The sequence below is a fragment of the Podarcis pityusensis genome, assembly GCF_964106645.2.
Source record: "Podarcis pityusensis genome assembly, chromosome: 11".
NCBI lineage: Eukaryota > Metazoa > Chordata > Lepidosauria > Squamata > Lacertidae > Podarcis > Podarcis pityusensis.
In genome coordinates, this window is record NC_138036.1 from 61,377,205 (window position 1) to 61,391,932 (window position 14,728).

The window sequence follows — 14,728 nt, forward strand, 5'->3', positions numbered from 1 at the left end:
CATTTTCTATTCCACATACACAATAGCAGGGGTTTTTTTTCAAGCTCTGGCCCACAATCCAATATAGACAAATACACAAACAAACAATACAGACAAATACACAAACTCACTTATTTAAGATTGCTTAAGACTCTCTGTTTTGTTGTTGTTGTTTAGTCATTTAGTTGTGTCTGACTCTTCGTGACCCCCTGGACCAGAGCACGCCAGGCACTCCTGTCTTCCGCTGCCTCCCACAGTTTGGTCAAACTCATGCTGGTAGCTTCGAGAACACTGTCCCACCATCTCGTCCTCTGTCATCCCCTTCTCCTTGTGCCCTCCATCTTTCCCAGCATCAGGGTCTTTTCCAGGGAGTCTTCTCTTCTCATGAGGTGGCCAAAACATTTATCCTTTTAATTGTACTTATTACTATTGGTGTCTGACGCTATAAATAATTATGTCACTCTGCAATATAAAACCTGATCCCTCCTAAATATTGCTTTGGCCATTCCTAAACTGCTGGAAAGCTAGTACACATGAGAAAAGCCCTGCTGGGTTAGGGCAAAGGTCCACTTAAGTCACGGGTCAGCAAACTTTTTCTGCAGGGGGCCAGTCCACTATTCCTCAGACCTTGTGGGGGCTGGACTATATTTTGAAAATAATAATAATGAAAGAATTCCTATGCCCCACAAATAACCCAGAGATGCATTTTAAATAAAAGCATACATTCTACTCATGTAAAAATACGCTGATTCCCAGACCATCTGCGGGCCGGATTTAGAAGGCGATTGGGCCGGATCCGGGCCCCGGGCCTTAGTCTGCCTACCCATGACTTAAGCCAACATTCTCTTCTCATAGTGGCCAATCAGATGTCCATGGAAAGTTCACAAACAGATTGAACATTAATACTAGCAGAAGCAATGAAAGAAGAAACATTTCTGTGGCTTGGTGGTGCCGGTCGGTGGCAGCAGGTGCAAATCTTGGGGTCAGTTGGTACCTGAACTATTCAAGCAATAATTTGTTTGCAGGCAGTTAAGTTGATTGACAGCTGGGTCTTGCACACATGGGCCTTCTCTAGGTTTGATTATTTTGTTCTTGATGATTGGCAGCTGAATGTGGGTATCAATTCTGCTGGCAAACATTGTGTTTGTGGTGATGGGAGAAAAGTGAAAAGCACTCTGTTTAGTGTTTTATTGGTGATGGCCAAAGTTGTATCTGGTTTTGTTTTGTTTTGTTTTTTAAAAAATGCACTTCTGATTTCAACACAAAAAAACCCCACCCCGAAGGTAATAGAAAATAGGATAAGGAAAATTACATACAGTGGTACCTCGGGTTATGCACAGCCTAGCCAACTAACTTTTTGGATTACGAACACTTCAAAATGAGTGTTCCGGTTTGCGTATTGGGGGGGGGGGATTGCGAACATAATCCATTCAGGGGTACACTTCTGTTTTGTCGGGACGGCCTTCCGTTGCTCAGCGCCGCCCAGAAGCGGAGCAGGGGGTCCTCGATGCCGCCCTTCTGTGTGGGACAGAGGAAACCCGCATTGCTGGAGCGGGAAGAAGCGCTGGGCTGGAAGTGTCTTCTGGGGACTCTGCAAGGCACCTGGGGCTTGGAGGGCAGGAGAGCCCCCGCGGCATCAGGGACCCCGGCCCCTTCTCCGCGCCCCCAGGGCCGCCCCCTTCCTCCCGACCCCCGCGAGGCTGGCAGAGGATGGGGAAGCCTCGCGGCTCTCCTTGCACGGGGAGGGCGCAGCGGAGTCGCAGAGAACTGAAGGCGAAGGGCAGCGGGGGCGAGGCGCCTTCCCGGCCCGTCGGTATGAATGGCGCCGCCAGCCACCCATTGGCGAGGTGCTGGGCAACCAGCCCCGCTGCCCTTTGCCCGGTCGCCGCAGACGCTTCTCTCTCGCTCTGCCGGGGAAGCACAACGAGAAGAGTCTCTCTCGGTCTTCCCCAGAAACCAGACGCCTTTCCACACTTCCAGCCCGGCGCTTATTCCCGCTCGAGCAATGCGGGCTTCCTCTGTCCCACACAGAAGGGCGGCCTCCAGGACCCCCTGCTCCGCTTCGGCGTCCCTCTGCCGCTGCCCAGCTTGGCCCCCGAAGCGACTGCTGCGCCAGTCCCTCTCCGGGCGCAGGAGGGCGTGGGCAGCCTAGGGGTTTTTATACTGGGTAGTAGATTGCAGCCTGGTCTATTGCTTTCATTTTATGGATCAATGGTCTCGTTAGATAGTAAAATTCATGTTAAATTGCTGCATTAGGGGTTGTTTTTCGTCGTCTGGAATGGATCAATTCGTTTTCCCTTACTTTCTATGGGAAAGCAGGCCTTGTTTTGAAACGCTTTGGTTTAAGAACGGGCATCAGAACTGATTTAAGTTAGTAAACCAAGGTACCACTGTATTACATATTCTATTACATTAAAAAAACCCATACAGTCATTGACAGACTTCCCTTCCTTTCCTTCTCTGATTCCTTTTATCTTCCACTTCCCTTCACATTTTCTTAGTTTCCCCAATCTTTCTCTGCTCCTCCCGTTAACTCTGCTGAAAATATTTCAACCTTGCTAGGCTAATCGGCTGCTTATAATAATTTTTCATATAATAAATAATACCCAGTCCTTATATCTTGAGAGGTCCAGAGGGTGCCAACACAAGAACAGCGCTTTTCTGCAGTGGCTCCCCCTCTGTGGAATGCTCTCCCTGGGGAAGCTCACCTGGCACCTTCATTATACACCTTTAGCTGCCAGGCAAAAACGTTCCTTTTTAACCAGGCCTTTGGTTGAGCCAATTTACATCCTATGCCCTTTTAAAATGTCGAAGTAAAAAGATTCCTTCCTGTAGCACCTTAAAGACCAACTAAGTTAGTTCTAGGTATAAGCTTTCGTGTGCATGCACACTTCTTCAGATACACTGAAAAAACCTTTTAAAATGTGTTGTTGTTTTTTAGGAGGGGAGGCTATTGGGTTGTTGTTTTTATTTTTATTAGGTATTTTGTGGTTTTATATCTTGATTTTATTCTGTGAACCTCCCTGAGACCCCCAGGTATAGGGTGGTATACAAATTCAATAATAATAATAATAATTTTTATCATTTTGGTTTCTTATTCTGGTGGTCATGCCTGCTAACTCCACATATTCAGTTTGAGATGCCACTCTTCTTTTGTTGGTACGTTATCCATTTTTGTGCTTTTTCTCCTTTTTTGTAACTTCTGTTGTGATTATCCCCAACAAAAAGGATTCTGGGTTTTTGGTAAAGGTTTTTGAACGTTTTTTAAAGTTCCATTATAAGGCCAAAGATGTATCTGATTGCTTATTCACACACATGTCATCATCTGATGTTTCAGAAGTGGATTTGTCTTTGTGAGCCACATCTACATACCCTCCAACACTCCTCAGATGAAAATAGGGACATTCCTCACTCTCCCCCAACTGACACCTGCAGAGTCCCCCACTTCCTATCAGAAGAGGGGCAAGTGCCACCACCACAACAATGGGACACAGCACACACACTCTCCACCACCCTAATCCCAATTTTATTTTATTCTTTGGCAGATTTACAGAAAGAAAAGCACACACCAATAAATAAATTTTAGAAAGGGCCAAGATTAGGCACAGGCAATTTGTTCCCCCTTTCTTCCTGCCCAGGGTGGCTTTGCCCTCTGCCTGCCCCTCAGAGCCAGTGCATCCCACAGGGCGGGGCCTTGGCGGTGGCAGCCTCTCCCGCTCCTCCTCTCTCCAGCAGCCGCTACAAGCTGCCCAAGGGAGGAGGCCAGCAGGTGCTCCCTTGCAGTCTCAGCCACCCCTGCTCAGGACAAGCGCTGCCGCCTCCTCCCTGAGCTTGGCGGCGGCAGCACTGGTGGGGGAAAGAGGGACATTCCTGGATCAAATCAGAAGCCGGAATGGCTTTCATAATTCCCTGGAAAATCAGGACACTTGGAGGGTGTGTGTCTAAGGCTGTAATCCTATGCATACTTACCTGGGAGTAAACCCACTGATTACAGCAGGACTTGCTTCTGAGTAAAAATTGCACTGTAAGTCAGTTACCTGCTGATGGGTAACAAACCCCTTGGGTCAAAAAGCTGAGTGCTAGTCTTCATATATTTTGTTAAACTTCAAATAAATCTCAGCCAAAGTAAGCAGTCCAGACGCAAAAACAGCATGTATTTAGAGCAGGAATGATCTGTGCTCTCCCTCCCTGTTTAGGCAAAAAATAAAAAAAGGACAGAGCTCCTGAACCTTTAATAGTAGTGTAGAAACTAGGATTTCAGCAAGTGTAGTTTGTCATGCAAATTCCATCCTCTACACAACTTAAAGGTACAGGAGCTCTGCCCTCTTTTTCATCTGGATACCTTGGAGAAAGGCCTTGTATGTTTTCAAAAACTGAAGAGTTAATAGCCTTCAGCTTATTTATGTTCCTTTTAGAATCATAGAATCATAGAATCATAGAGTTGGAAGAGACCACAAGGGCCATCGAGTCCAACCCCCTGCCAAGCAGGAAACACCATCAGAGCACTCCTGACATATGGTTGTCAAGCCTCTGCTTAAAGACCTCCAAAGAAGGAGACTCCACCACACTCCTTGGCAGCAAATTCCACTGTCAAACAGCTCTTACTGTCAGGAAGTTCTCCCTAATGTTTAGGTGGAATCTTCTTTCTTGTAGTTTGGATCCATTGCTCCGTGTCCGCTTCTCTGGAGCAGCAGAAAACAACCTTTCCCCCTCCTCTATGTGACATCCTTTTATATATTTGAACATGGCTATCATATAACCCCTTAACCTCCTCTTCTCCAGGCTAAACATGCCCAGCTCTCTTAGCCGTTCCTCATAAGGCATCGTTTCCAGGCCTTTGACCATTTTGGTTGCCCTCCTCTGGACACGTTCCAGTTTGTCAGTGTCCTTCTTGAACTGTGGTGCCCAGAACTGGACACAGTACTCCAGGTGAGGTCTGACCAGAGCAGAATACAGTGGCACTGTAAGGTGCTTTGTTTAAGCACCTTACATTTTAGGCCACCTGATCTATCTATCTATCTATCTATCTACCATCTATTGTCAGGCATGGTATTATAGCATGTATGCATACTCGTTGTAGACACTGCTCTCTGTCCCTGGAACCTACTGACACGTCTTCAGTAAGGCCCAAGTCCCTCGTTCACATCTGTTGTAGGGCCACTAAATCCTATCAGCAGTCCTGGGTGGCCTCCACTGTCCCTGGGATCTCAGCTTCCCAGGTTACGATGTACAGCTTGTCCCACCTAAAGTGATGCCTGCTGGCTTCTGCTGCCTGTGCACAGGAAACGCCAGCAGGAACCCTGGACTCAAGTCCTCAAGAGGGCAGGTCACTCACACCAGGAGGTTCAGCTGCAAAGATAGGCCACATGTTCTTATCTGCTTGATTTTGTCTGATGCAGAAGGCATAGGGTGGCCAGTTAGGCATTGCCAAAAAAAGAGAGGACACCAAGTTGAGTACAGTAATTTATGTGTATAAGCACAGTTTTAGAATTATTCACTATAATTTAAGCAGGACTATAATGCATATTACCGTAGTGAGGAACACATCAGGTGACTTGTGTGCCTGTGGACCAGATGCTGCTAAATGTTGCTCTTTTCTTTTTACCTTTAAACCAGACTTGGACTCACTAGCACTCAAACAGAGGACTGTCCTCAGTCATTACACACACACACACACACACACACACACACACACATATAGTGTTTTCTTTTCTGTTCAGAAATGTGCTGTCACTATAATCTCCAACGTTACTTAGATCAAAACCACAGCTCTCTATAGACAGCTTACAGTTAGCACATTCTTCCATCATCATAGGAGTTCAAGACACACTAAACTACATTTCTTGTTTTCAAAAATGTTTATTAAAGAGGTTGTTTGGGGTTTCTCTCCTCCCCACCACTGGTTTGGACCTTTTGGCAGCAGTGAAAATTGAACTTTTTTTTTTCAGTTCCAATTTCTCTAAATAGAAACGTACCCACAAGGTGGCAGTGCAGCCTAGAAAATGGGGGCTGGTTCCAGCAAGATGTATTTACTGTACTTTTGTCAAATGCTGCTGGTCATGCTGATAGTCATGAGATAAAGGTCTTTATTTCAATGTGTTAGAATTTTAGAGCCACTTTTAGTAGAAATGACTGTGCAAAGAGAGAGAATACTTTACCAAATAATTATCTTCAATGAAGAGTCACATGACAGCAACATTTTCTTCTGGTAGGGCACATGATCCCCTCTCAACTGATTGGAAAGCATTCTGTGTTGATATTGTCTATATTTCCTTGTTATGAGAATTTATCAGTCATGATTTAGGGCAAAGCCCCCTCAAAACACCTTGCATAAAAATGAAGCCTCTCCTCCCCTAGAAACCCTCTAGGCAAGCAGAGGAGGCCCTCTTGGTAGCTGTGAGGATACAGTGAAGCAGAACCATGTATGCTGCCATGAGCTTGTTTGAGGAAAGGCGGGATATAAATGTACTAAATGAATGAAGGAATGAAATAAAATAAAATAGAAGTCAGTTATAATTAAGAATGGTTGGCTTCCATCTGTCTCGGGAGACAATGGAAGAGTGTACCTTCAGGGATGAAGACAAACTTCTGGAGAGTTACAGCGCTTGCTGTGGCTGTAGAGACCGATACAGGAGAGACGTGTTTTGTTGCAGCTGGGGCAGATGAAGGCGTAAAGTTCTGCTGATGCAGGGTCCTGCCATCTTCAGGTCTGTGGACATGACCTTGACAGATTAGAGAACTGGGCAAAACCAAACAAGATGAATTTTAACAGGGAGAAATGTAAAGTATTGCACTTGAGCAAAAAAAAAATGAGAGGCACAAATACAAGATGGGTGACACCTGGCTTGAGAGCAGTACATGTGAAAAGGATCTAGGAGTCTTGGTTGACCACAAACTTGACATGAGCCAACAGTGTGACGCGGCAGCTAAAAAAGCCAATGCAATTCTGGGCTGCATCAATAGGAGTATAGCATCTAGATCAAGGGAAGTAATAGTGCCACTGTATTCTGCTCTGGTCAGACCTCACCTGGAGTACTGTGTCCAGTTCTGGGCACCACAGTTCAAGAAGAACACTGACAAACTGGAACGTGTCCAGAGGAGGGCAACCAAAATGGTCAAAGGCCTGGAAACGATGCCTTATGAGGAACAGCTAAGGGAGCTGGGCATGTTTAGCCTGGAGAAGAGGAGGTTAAGGGGTGATATGATAGCCATGTTCAAATATATAAAAGGATGTCACATAGAGGAGGGAGAAAGGTTGTTTTCTGCTGCTCCAGAGAAGCGGACACGGAGCAATGGATCCAAACTACAAGAAGATTCCACCTAAACATTAGGAAGAACTTTCTGACAGTAAGAGCTGTTTGACAGTGGAATTTGCTGCCAAGGAGTGTGGTGGAGTCTCCTTCTTTGGAGGTCTTCAAGCAGAGGCTTGACAACCATATGTCAGGAGTGCTCTGATGGTGTTTCCTGCTTGGCAGGGGGTTGGACTCGATGGCCCTTGTGGTCTCTTCCAACTCTATGATTCTATGATTCTATGATTCTATTCTATGACCGAGTCAGCATAGATGTCACTGAGACAGGAGTATGAACACGCTGGAAATGTGGGCTTGGGAGAGCACATCTTTGTTTGAGACTCTGTCCTCCCATGTGATGCCCAAAATCTTTCTGACCCAACACATGCACAAGGCATTGAGGCATCATTCCTGGTGGTTGTTAGTTGCCCACGTCTTCCTGCCATAAAGGAGCAGGCTCAGCATGTAAGCCTGGTAGGCCTTCATCTTGGTATTGGTTGCTAGAATCCCATTCTTTTATCTAGGATTGCCATATTTCAAAAAGTGAAAATCTGGACAGAAAAATATGGGTTGCCATATGTCCGTGTTTTCCCAGACATTTTGCTGACTTGTGGAAAATCCCCCCGGATGCCGTTTTTGACATCCAAATCCCAGATAGGTCTGGGAAACCCTAGATGTATGGCAGCCCTTTTGCAGAAGCAACCCATTGCTGTAGCTGCCTTGCCAATATGCTTGCCCAGCTTATCGTTGATGGAGAAGTTGCTGGTTATGATGGAGCCCAGGTAGACAAAATCTTCTACCACCTCAAGTGTGTGGTCACTAATGCTGATGTGTGCAGTGCTGGTGGCATTCTGACCCAGGATGTTGATTTTCATCAGGCTGATGGTAAGGCTGAACTACATGTAGGCTCTGTCCTCTGCTGGAGCCAGAGCTGGGTGTGTCCTGCATCTTACTCTGTGTTCATATTAGCCTTCTGTTCTGAGGTGCAGTGGAGAACACTGTCCCATCACCAATTTTAAAGTAAGTTATTGCCAGACCAGTTGACTTATGTATGTGCAGTGGGGGGAGGCTCTCTTCTTCTTTGCCCAGGGCAGCAAAATGTCTGGGTCCAGAGCTGTGCCTCTCTGAGCTTCCCAGGTATTCTATTCAGGAGATTAAATAGCAAGACGGAACACCTCAGACAGTTCTAAACTTGTATTTTTGATTCCCCATTTACAATTGAGAACACCCTAAATCTTAAGACTTTAACATAGATAATATCTGTGCAAATTATTTACTCATAATGCCAGCATTCCTTTTCCATTCGGTTTTCCAGTCTGCTGAGAGTTAAGTTTATGTAAAATGGAGTTTATTCTCACTTTCATAAGAAAGAACTGAAGAGTTATTTCCATCCTGCTAGCCAAGACCAAGCAAAACAAAACCAGATGCTTTTGCTGGTCTGAAACATTCTGAACATGTAGACTTTAGCCCTCATGTGACGGGCATTTGCATCCATAGGAAGAATATGAAATATCTGCAGTTTCTCTGGCTGATCTCAAGATATCATTTAATAATCTCCTCTTCCCCTCTTAAAACCTCCTAATTCTCATTCTGTGAGATCCAGCTGTAGTCATGTTTATAATGGAGATTTATTTACATGGGACTTGTTGCACTGCAAGGAGGATAGCAATATACACTGAAAAATCCATCCCACTGAAAGCGATGCCTAGCATTGGTCTTTGAGTCTTTTTTTCAGGCACATACCTATTCATATATGCAGACAATCTCCTCCACCCTATGACACACACTGTGCTGGGTGGAACTCAGCTAACAAAGTGATCTTCCTCTCAATTCCCATATCAAGTAGGAATGGCTGGTTTGATCTGTAAGTGGCTTGGGTTTAGCAAAGCTTTATAGGAGTGAAAGGAGCTGTCCTGCAAAGCAGTTTTCTTTCATCAACCGATGTCATAAATAGCATGGTTCAGGAAGCCTCAGTAAGATTAAATTGATGGTGGGAATCTGGAGACACACCTCACATTATGCTGCTCTCATGATGAGCAGCTGCATTCTGCTCATTGGGAACTCTGAAGATCCCCTGCACAAACTGTTCTTCCCTGCAAGGAAGTTAAGATGAGTAAATGTGAATTGTTGACCTCTCCCAGCACTTTCAGAAAGGAGCCACAATTAAATCCCTCCTCAGCAAAACATCTTTCGTAGCTGTATTTTTTAAAATTAGACTGAATCTGACAGTGCCTTCTGCCATTCTTCCAGAGACTGGAGGGTGATGGGGAAGGCTAAGAAAGTGCTCCTCTGAGTCTGTCCAGAAAATCCTAGAGCTATAAGGCAGCTTCTGGAGGAAGCCCTTAGCATTCAAAACACAAAACAAGGCCTTACTTGGCAAGTGGCTGCCAATATGTAGCTCAGCTCTTAAGCACAGTGGGCAGATCAGGGTTCCAAGCAGAAAGTGGCCTTTCCAACTCCGAATATGTTGGCCTTGATGTGTCCAAAACACACTCTTTGCTTGCTTCCACTAGAGTTAGCGACTCTCCCAGCTCCAAAGCCTCCTTGAAACCCATCACTATCCTCAGGCCCAATACATTTTGTGGCCTGAGGCAAACCACAAAATGGCACCAGGGATGAGTGAAGATCTACATCAGGAACAAGGGAATAAAGATCTACATTGGGATCTGCTATCCCTGTGGATCCTGCCATCTAAGGCCACCACCTCACCTTGCCTCATGACTACTGCCAAACAAGTTGCACTTAGCACCTGGTTGTCCATAAATAGAATAAAAAGCAAATAGTGGCTTGGCCCAGATCCTCCAGGGTACACTCTCTAGCATAGATCACAGCCGCTTGGCCCATCCACCCATCATTTTGCTGCCATGCTTTGTCAAGCTAAGCAATACCTTGGCTTAGCATGTCATCCTGGACTTGTGGTTTAGCTGTCTCCAGACCAACCATGAGCTGTAGCCATAGTTTAGCCTATGTTTTATGACTCATGGTTTGTCCAGGTACTGAACTCTCCTGTACCTACTGCTTAAGTCCTTGTGGTCTGTCCCTGGATTTTATTGATTTTTGTTTAACAAACCAAGTTGAGTGAAAGTGCCTTGCTTAAGACCTCGCAGTGACTGTGTGGCAAGGTAAGATTTGAACCAGCCACCACCCACATCACAGCTCATTCTCTTGACTGCTGTGGCTGTCCCATAATTCCCTTAAGCTTTTAATTACAGTGCACAGAAACTCTCCGTTTACCTTCCTCCTCTACAAAAGACAGTCAGTTGAGACATTTGTATTTGCTCTATTACTCATAGGTTTCCAATGCACTAGAGGGAAGCACCCATTCTACATCACTAATATGTGCCAGAAACCCCACAATGGCAGCAAAGTTTATATTCCCACACCTGACTGCACAAAGAAAACTTGGCAAAGAACATTCATTGTGATGACAAATCAAAAGTCTGAGATCTTCGTTTGTTCCCATTGGCAAGCACAGACCTGAAGCTGAAAATATATCTTATGGGTTTATTAATCATTCATAACTAGGAAACAGATTCCATTAAACTAGGTGTGTGCAGTGAGAATGAGGATATAGAACTCAAACGTTCCAGGAAATCAGGTACCCTAGAAATGAGAAGTCCTGGAGCACAGGTATGACATGGTTTTCCCATCCTGTGACCCTGCAAGCATTTAGGAGGGCTGTGTGTATTCTACATTTCTATAGGACCACAGGGGGGTCCAAAAGGGGATGGGAGAATGTGACACTAACAACCAACACCAAGATGAAGGTCTACCAGGCTTGCATGTTGAGCCTGCTGCTTTATGGAAATGAGATGTGGGCAACTTACAACCAACAGGAGTCTTGCACATGTGCTGTGTTGGGAAGATTTTAGTTGGCACACGGCAGGACAGAGGCTCTAACAAAGATGTGCCCCCCCAAGCCCATATTTCCAGCATGTTCACACTCCTGTCTCAGTGACGTCTGCACAGAATGGAAGATGGCAGGATTCCCAAGGATGTGCTCTATGTGGAGCTGTCTTCAGGCACCAGGCCTGTTGGCAGACCAGCTCTGCATTGCAAAGATGTCTGCAAATGTGACATGAAGGCTGGCAGCATCACCCCCACTTTGTGGGAATCCCTTGCAGATCATCACAGAGCCTGGAGACAGAGAGATCAGGTTGTTCATCCATAGCAGTGAGCAGAGGAGGAAAGGCTGCTGGGAGGAGCACAGAGAAAAGCAATGTCCCAGCTGCAACAAAACACGTCACTCCCACGCTGGCCTCTACAGGCACAGTAACCTTCCAACAGTTTGACTTCACACTCAAAGGCACACTCCTCTATTGTTTCCTGAGACAGACAGATCCCAGTGGGGGGCAGGGGGCAGAATTTTGCATCAGGCACAGAAAACTGCCTAAGAATTGCAGGTGTTTTTCTTTGAAAGCAAGTTTCTAGCTCCTGTTGCTCTGTAGATATGCTTGACAGTGTGTAGCAGGGGCGCAGTACTGCTTGTCAGCACCCAGGGCGGGTGCGAGGGCACGTGGCCCTGGCGGGTGCAAAGCACACTCACCCAGCCCTCGCTGCGGATGCTGCAGGCAGGCACTCGCTTGCTCGCCAGGTGATCTTCACCCTCTGTGCTCTCCAGGCCTCGCTGCCAGCAGGGAACAACAGGATCTCAGGGGTGGGGGCACCAGGTTCGCACCTCCCAATTGTGCACCCGGGGCAGTGGCCCCCCTGGCCCTCCATGCTACTCCACTGGTCTGTAGGCAATGCTGACTGAAATCTCAGAAGCTGTAAATTGATAATGTTGTTGGATCCAAAGGTTGCTTTCTTTCAACAGGAGTTTTTTCTATTGGAAGGATTCCTTCCATCTGTAGAAAGACTATATGTTAAAGGAAGGGAGCTTTTGGATTCAACCCAGGAGAATTATGATTATAATTGAATGTGTGTTCCACCTTTCTCTAATGCACTCAAGGCCTCTTCTAGGAACAGCAGCTGCTCCCTTGAAGTTGAGGGGCAGGGCATCTGTGCCTTTCGCTGCTCCTCAACCCTCCCAATGACTAGCAAAACCATAATCAACTTAGGCAGAATAAGAGACATCTGTTCTTGGGGAAGAACCTGGATGGCCTTTGCACATAATTTAAACTTTTTTTAGGGAACAGAGCTCTGATTTTGAGGCAAATCCTAACCGACTAATGATTATTTATTTTCTGATGGGAATGCTCAGAGGTACTCTTGTTTTCCAAACATCCCAGGGCTAAACTCTCGCACTGAAAACACATTCTAAGACAATGCGCCCTAAGCAGCAGAAAGCAGCAGGAATCTCCTTCCTGCGTGAGGGGGGCCAGTCGCAAGCTTCCAAGAAGGGAAGAGGTGCAGTTTGCTACCGTTGGCAGACAAGGCCATAAGAGAAAGGGAAAGGCTGACAGGGGATTCACAGCATTAATTGCTTTACGTCTGATGGCCGAGGGGCCAAAGGCATCCCTCAGAAGAATGAAAAGTTCTAGCTCCACCACTAGCTCTGCAGGGAATATGCAGGGTTAGGGAAACGGGACATGGGGACAGTTAGACATGTGCAATTTTTCTCTTCTTAGACTCTCTAGATCCTTATTCAGCCCTAACATAATATGATTGGCTATACCACCCACAAACCAGAACTGGGGAAGTGCCCAGTTCCTGAAACTTGATGCCACATTTGTAATTATATAGCAAGTGTCATCTATTATTCCCTTAAAGCCTTCACCCATGTCTTAAGGACCAAACATTGTCATGAAAAGAAATTGCATTTGCCTCTGCACCAGCTCTTCCTGTCTCCCCCCACCCCTGACACAGTTCTTCGCAGTACAGGGAGATGGGTTGAACCAAACAGTTCAACCACAATAAAACAGAGCACCAAGCTTTTGCCCAACTTCCACGGCACAGGAGGCCCTGTCATCCTCTATACTGATTTTTTCCTCTATGAAGGTCACCATAAGGCCTGCAGTGGAAGTGTATGTCAGACCCAGATGCTTTTCAATGGGGAGGAGCTGAGACACAGACAAGGCCTATCTGCTGCCGGCAGAATAGCCGGCCTTGGAAGCTTTTGCAGATGTTGTGAAATTTCAGTAGACCTGCACTGGCTATTTTAATTAAGATCAGAGCAGGCTACTATCCAGCTGAGGCAAGGTGGTGAAATAAGACAAAGGAAAATAGGATTAGAAAACCAAAAGGGCAGCAAGAAGGTAGCAGCCAGTGGTGAGAGCAAAATTGCTCAAATTAGCAAGCCTGTCCTTTATATGTATAGGAAGCTTTTGCTAGGAGACTGCATTGACATGGATGCTTTCATAGTCCTCTTTGGTCAGGAGCTGCCATTGCAGCTGCTCTCCCAAGAGCAGTGTCACCACTACCTACCAGAACAGTGAAGGGTGAGGAGCTCACTTGGCACTCACACCACTGCATCCGTGCAGCGCCAACCTTGCCACAGCTGCCCTGCCCCATCCTGCCTTGCCCACAGCCACTGTCCAGAGGGCAGCAATGTGACACCGTCCCACTGCTGATGCTTTGAGGCAAAGACAAGTGGCAGCCTAAAGATAGGATGCCTTCCTTATCTCTTAAGTCCCCAATCCACAACCTGTAGTGGTTGCCCTGTTTCTATTATCTTTTTACAGAAGAAAGAGGCTGGTCTTTCTCAGGTTTTCTGCTGCAGCAAACTTTAGATTTCCTATTAACTTCCAAAATGCCAGAGATCCCAACCACACCTTAGACAATGAAGCTGAAGTATCTTTCTGCATCAACAGTGTACACAAATCTTTCTAGCACTGGAATTCTAATAGTTTGAGTAATATGAACATGGTAAACAGGTAGCAATACATAGTTGTGGTGATATCGCCCTTTTAAGACTGGTTTATGGGAATAGGTTAGACTGAACCTCAGAAACAATTAGCTTACATGCAGCTGTCTCCCATTAAGGCTTCAGGGCTGGTGTCACAGGTAATTGGGTGGAAGAGGTGAATGCCCATGGTCTAAGTCCCCCATAAAAGCTGAGTTGGTGGGAGCTCTCAGCATCCAGCCAAGCTGAGGTCAACATCTATTTGGGCTTTTGACAGCATCTTGTTCCATTGCTCAGCTTACTGAGATTTAAGTGTAAGCCTTTATGTTAATTAGCTGGATAAGTTACTATTTGTTGTTTTCTTACCTTCTGAGCTATTTTAATCTGTGTAATTATTTTGAGTTTTTCTCTCTTGTAGAGTTTTGTTTTAGTAAAGTCTGTGTATGATTTTATAGAATTTGGTCTGGTCTGAGTTCTTGAACCCTTTACTTTTGACCATATTTTTTGGAGCAAAGATCATCCACCACAATACTCTGAGAGACTTTATTTTATCTAAGATTATTTACTCCATAAAGATGGTAGGGCAGAGTTTAAGCAAAGTTAAAACATTTGTTGCTTATGCATGACTTCAGGAATTATCTAGCTGTTGGAATGTTTTTCTAGGTGAAAATATCAT